General features: G+C 35.4%; 1 long non-coding RNA gene across 1 annotated transcript in view; it reads right to left on the bottom strand.

The window, feature by feature from the left end:
* Positions 1-4,437: 4,437 nt before the first annotated feature.
* Positions 4,438-6,000, bottom strand: part of LOC139362272 (uncharacterized) — a 42,810-nt gene continuing 41,247 nt past the window's right edge. Inside the window, exon 4 of the long non-coding RNA XR_011620782.1 lies at positions 4,438-5,664. This is a non-coding gene — a long non-coding RNA (uncharacterized lncRNA). The remainder of the gene's footprint in view (positions 5,665-6,000) is intronic.

The following is a 6,000-nucleotide window of genomic DNA, read 5'->3' as shown; positions in this document are numbered from 1 at the left end:
AAACTATACTACAAGGCTACAGTAACCAAAACAGCATGGTACTGGTACCAAAACAGAGATACAGACCAATGGAACAGAACAGAGTCCTCAGAAATAATACCACACATCTACAGCCATCTGATCTTTGACAAACCTGAGAGAAACAAGAAATGGGGAAAGGATTCCCTATTTAATAAATGGTGCTGGGAAAATTGGCTAGCCATAAGTAGAAAGCTGAAACTGGATCCTTTCCTTACTCCTTATACGAAAATTAATTCAAGATGGATTAGAGACTTAAATGTTAGACCTAATACCATAAAAATCCTAGAGGAAAACCTAGGTAGTACCATTCAGGACATAGGCATGGGCAAAGACTTCATGTCTAAAACACCAAAAGCAACGGCAGCAAAAGCCAAAATTGACAAATGGGATCTCATTAAACTAAAGAGCTTCTGCACAGCAAAAGAAACTACCATCAGAGTGAACAGGCAACCTACAGAATGGGAGAAAATTTTTGCAATCTACTCATCTGACAAAGGGCTAATATCCAGAACCTACAAAGAACTCAAACAAATTTACAAGAAAAAAACAAACAACCCCATCAAAAAGTGGGCAAAGGATATGAACAGACATTTCTCAAAAGAAGACATTCATACAGCCAACAGACACATGAAAAAATGCTCATCATCGCTGGCCATCAGAGAAATGCAAATCAAAACCACAATGAGATACCATCTCACACCAGTTAGAATGGCGATCATTCAAAAGTCAGGAAACAACAGGCGCTGGAGAGGATGTGGAGAAATAGGAACACTTTTACACTGTTGGTGGGATTGTAAACTAGTTCAACCATTATGGAAAACAGTATGGCGATTCCTCAAGGATCTAGAACTAGATGTACCATATGACCCAGCCATCCCATTACTGGGTATATACCCAAAGGATTATAAATTATGCTGCTATAAAGACACATGCACTCGTATGTTTATTGCAGCACTATTCACAATAGCAAAGACTTGGAATCAACCCAAATGTCCATCAGTGACAGATTGGATTAAGAAAATGTGGCACATATACACCATGGAATACTATGCAGCCATCAAAAAGGATGAGTTTGTGTCCTTTGTAGGGACATGGATGCAGCTGGAAACCATCATTCTTAGCAATCTATCACAAGAACAGAAAACCAAACACCGCATGTTCTCACTCATAGGTGGGAACTGAACAATGAGATCACTTGGACTCAGGAAGGGGAACATCACACACAGGGGCCTGTCATGGGGAGGGGGGAGGGGGGAGGGATTGCATTGGGAGTTATACCTGATGTAAATGACAAGTTTATGGGTGCAGCACACCAACATGGCACAAGTATACATATGTAACAAACCTGCACGTTATGCACATGTACCCTACAACTTAAAGTATAATAATAATAAATAAATTTTAAAAAAAAAGAATTTTTAGAGGAGAAAATATATGAACTAAAGTCTTAAATACCTAAAATAAGGAAATAGTTACAATCAATATTTTTCTAATGCACAGTATACGAAACAATGTAAACCTGAACTTTACAAATTAGGGACTCAAGAGCAGGCCAAAAGTACAGAAAGTTAAGAATATTTGAATGATAAAAAGAAAACTCTACAATGTAGGCCCAAAATAACTGGTAAATTTAGAAAAAGAAAAACCAAAATTTGATTTTTTTTTGTATAAAATTTTATGTATCTAAATTTGTATGTATATTTGAAAAATTTAGATAGCTAAATTTAGACACCTGCCTCGGAGACTGGAAAATTCTTAACAATGGCACAGACACCTAAATGCGACCCAGATTTAAGGTCCGCATTTCAGTCAGTGCCTTTTACAAATGGAGGTTCTATTCCTAAGGAATATTGGTTTCTTTTATTCCCAGGACAATACATTTAAAAACTAAGTCTGGCAGTCGCAATGAAATAATCAGAGCTCAGAAAACTTACCTTGATATTACAGGAAGGGTGGCCTTCCCTCTGAGCCAGTAAAGATACAAATAACAATTAGCAGTAAAGAATTTATTGTTATACATATATAGAACATAAATATCTTATTAAGATTATAAACACTCTTAAAAAACACTCTTTGGTATAAGAGTGTTTCTAACTCAAATTTGTATCTTAAATCAAATTTTTATAAAAATTTGTATCTAAATTTTTCAGTAGACTTTTTCCCTTCTGCCTTAGAGATTGGAAAATTCCGCAATGGCACAGACATCTGAATGTGATCCCGATTGTGGGCAACAGTATCAATCACTCTTATGTTATAGGAGTGTTTTTTACACAGTCTTGCATATATAACATAACTGTATAAATATACATACATAAATATACAAACAGATGATTAGTGTAAAACTTTCCACAGCTATGGTTTTTTCGTCATTTACTGTATTACTATTTTAATAAGGCAATGTTAGTTTATAATGTATTTACCATCTTAATAAGCTCTGAAAGTTTTATCAATAAAGAGACAAATTATTTTCTTGTTCACAGTTTTTATCTTTCCATAACAAATACACCTAGTGTTTTTTAACATTAATGAGATTTCAAATGATGATAAATATAATCCTTAATCAAAATAATTCCTCTGTTTTCTTCAAACACCAGCAGAACACTTGAAGAAAGGAACACGTGCTGTCAATTTTTTTCCCATGAGAAAACATTCAATTTTTTGTAAATTTTAAAATGGCAAAAATAGCCACAATTGAAATGGCATTCAAATGCATTTGTACAAAGCATAATATGAATAAATTAAAAGTTGGTTCAGCAATCACTGTTTTGCATCATTTTCATATTTAGAAATTGCAAAGCATTTAAAGATTCTGTTTTAATCACTTCAATTTATCATTTGTTTAAGGTTTTAAAGTTTTTAAAAGAGCTATATTTATAAGTTTCATTAAGTTAATTTCTTAATAGTTACATTGTAATGAGAATTTCAGAGGCATAAACTCTTTTAAAATGTTCTTTTTAACAATTCTACAGAGATAAACATAATTTTATATTGTTTTGGAATCTTAACTATAAGGAAACACTCATATCTTACTTGACTCATAGAATCAATATCATTAATTCAGAAGGTATTTATAAGTAAGTTAACCCTATTCTCAACATAATAGGATGTTGTGATTACACTCATTTTTATAGTAAAACCAGGGAGAAAAACAGTTTTCTTTAAAATCAGTATTATTAACTGACTTGCATTTGTCTAATTGAATATCTTATTATCTCAAATAGTACATGAACTGTTATCTTGATATAATCTGTAAACCTCTGAATTAATAAACTAATTTTTAAGGTCTCCGAATCATTCCAAAGGTTGAGTACCCTGGATTTTCTTATTTGGGGAACTTTGTAACCGGTTTCATAATTTAAAATAAAAAAATACTGCTAAATTTTATCCCCCTTGAGTTAAAACTTTCAGAAGGAATAAATTTAAAGAGGAATAAACATATGAATTTAATATTTTCCCTTTATTGGAGTAAGAATGTGAAAACTATTTTTTACCAATCTTTTTATTTACAATATTATAATAACAAGTATCTTTGACAAAAGGGTGGATTTTCCCCACTTGCATGTTTCTTTAACTTCTAAATTATTATCGTCATCTTGCCAACAGGCTTTTCAACAAAATTTTTCTATCCTTTGGCCTCACCAAAAGAATGGACACAATGGTAGAGGTAGACAGAAAGTAAGAACCAAGGACAAGTAAAATTTTTCAATAAATCTTTTTATTTCTGACTTAGAGACTGTAAAATTCTTAACAATGGCACAGACATCTGAATGTGATCCAGATTTAAGGTCCACACTTCAGTCAGTACCTTTTATAAATGGAAATTCTTTTTTTTTTTTTTTTTTTAGATGGAGTCTCGCTCTGTCAGCCAAGCTGGAGTGCAGTGGCACCATCTCGGCTCACTGCAACCTATGCCCCCCATGTTCAAGCGATTCTTCTGCCTCAGTCTCCTGAGTAGCTGGGACTACAGGTGTGCACCACCATGCCTGGCTAATTTTTTATATTTTTCGTAGAGATGGGGTTTCACCATGTTGGCCAGGCTGGTCTTGAACTCCTGACCACAGGTGATCCACCACCACGGCTTCCCAAAGTGCTGGGATTACAAACATGAGCCACCATGCCCAGCCTACAGTGGAGATTCTATTCCTAATAGAATTTTATCTATTCCCAGGACAATAAATTTAAAAACTAAGTCTGACAGCCTTGATGAAATAATCAGAGCTCAGAAAAGTTATCTTGAGATTCTGGGAAGGGTGACCTTCCTTCTGAGCCAGTAGAGCTGCAAGGTGGCAAGGATGTATCCCCTATTCGTTATCTAGTGAAGGGCTCTGGTCCATTGAAGCAAGAGTTTCAGATAAATTTTGGTGGAACTTCTAGTTTCATTGAAGTCCATCAGTTAGTGACCACCAGAAACATGCATGTAGTCAAACAAAGACAGATTTATTAACGTGCCACAGAAAACAAGAATTGATCAGAGAAGCAATAAGGCCCTTTTTAGTAAGAGGGAGTTATGAGATATTTATGACAGATGGTGATTTATCATAGGCAGTTTTTTTAAAGTTTAAAGGAAAGTTTGTCTTGTATTGAGACCTATCGGCAATTGTAATAAATAGGAGATTGGAGGTCTTAACAATTTTTAGGAAGAGGCAGAAGGAACAACCTAGGACAATGTTTTTAATCAGAAATGGAAGAGTAGTCATGCATGTTAGCTGGAAGAGAGGTTTATCTGATTATTTACATAATGACATCTGTCCTTGTTTCTGTGTTCAGATGGGATTAGAGTCATTTTGCCTGGCCGGGTGTGGTGGCTCACGCCTGTCATCTCACCGCTTTGGGAGGCCGAGGCGGGCAGATCACCTGAGGCCAGGAGTTCAAGACCAGCCTGGCCAACATGGTGAAACCACATCTCTACTAAAAATAAAAAAATTTAGCCGGGAGTGGTGGAATCCACCTGTAATCCCAGCTCCTCGGGAAGCTGAGGCAGGAGAATTGCTTGAATCCAGGAGGCGTAGGTCGCAGTCAGCCAAGATCGTGCCACTGTACTCCAGCCTGGGGTGATAGAGCAAGACTCTGTCTCAAAACAAAACAAAACGAACCAACAAAAAACAGTCATTTTGCTTTTATCTTGTTCTGCCGTGGTCAGAATGAGTCTGTTTGATTATTGTTGATCTTCTTCAGAAACTTTTTTAGATCAAGAAGAACATCATGGCCTAGCTGTTGGTTGCCAAAGGCCAGCAGTTGGCCATCATGGCACTGTTGTTGCTATTGTTCTTTGTTTGTTTCCCTTCTCAATACTGGTATCCTCCAACTGTGGAATGTGTTTCAATAAAATGTGTTGGCTTAAATAGGAATAAGATTAATTAGTGAAGAGATAAAAGATTCAGGTGTAAGATGGATAAGGGAAAATAAAATCCTATGGTTTTTTGTTTTTTTTTTTTTTTTTTACTTAAGTTAAAAGTATCAGTATAAACTTGCAATGTATTTTAAGTTTTTAAAAATGCGTATTTCATAGTTTTATCCACTCTATAGGAACAGAAACAAGGGTCAGGTCAGCTTCAACACCTTTAGTGGTCAGGTTGTGGTCTTCATATGCCATTTTCCAATTACCAGAACCAGGGGTCCTTTGAGATACAGTTGACTCTAGACCTGGGGCAGAAAATAAACAAGAAAAACATTGAATTTCTTGTCATATCACAAGCAAAGAAGCTCTCAATTACAAGTGAGCATGTGTCAAACAACAACAACAACAACAACAAAACGCAACTCATTTTTCTTGACCTATGACCAATGAAAGCACAATTGAGCATCAGATTTCAGGTCCTTGACATACAATCCTCCCCCAGAAGTTAAACCAGATCAACAGGTTGTATTAATTATCTTTGCATAGCCTTCCAGTTAGAAACAGATACCTGGATTTAATACTCCTCCACTCAATATGTTTTATTATACTCTGCTCTGGGCTTGCTTATTCAGAAAATAGAC

The sequence above is a fragment of the Macaca nemestrina genome, chromosome 3 (genome assembly GCF_043159975.1).
Source record: "Macaca nemestrina isolate mMacNem1 chromosome 3, mMacNem.hap1, whole genome shotgun sequence".
Classification (NCBI taxonomy): domain Eukaryota; kingdom Metazoa; phylum Chordata; class Mammalia; order Primates; family Cercopithecidae; genus Macaca; species Macaca nemestrina.
Note: the sequence above shows the minus strand (reverse complement) of the source record. Positions and strands in the feature narration are given on the sequence as shown.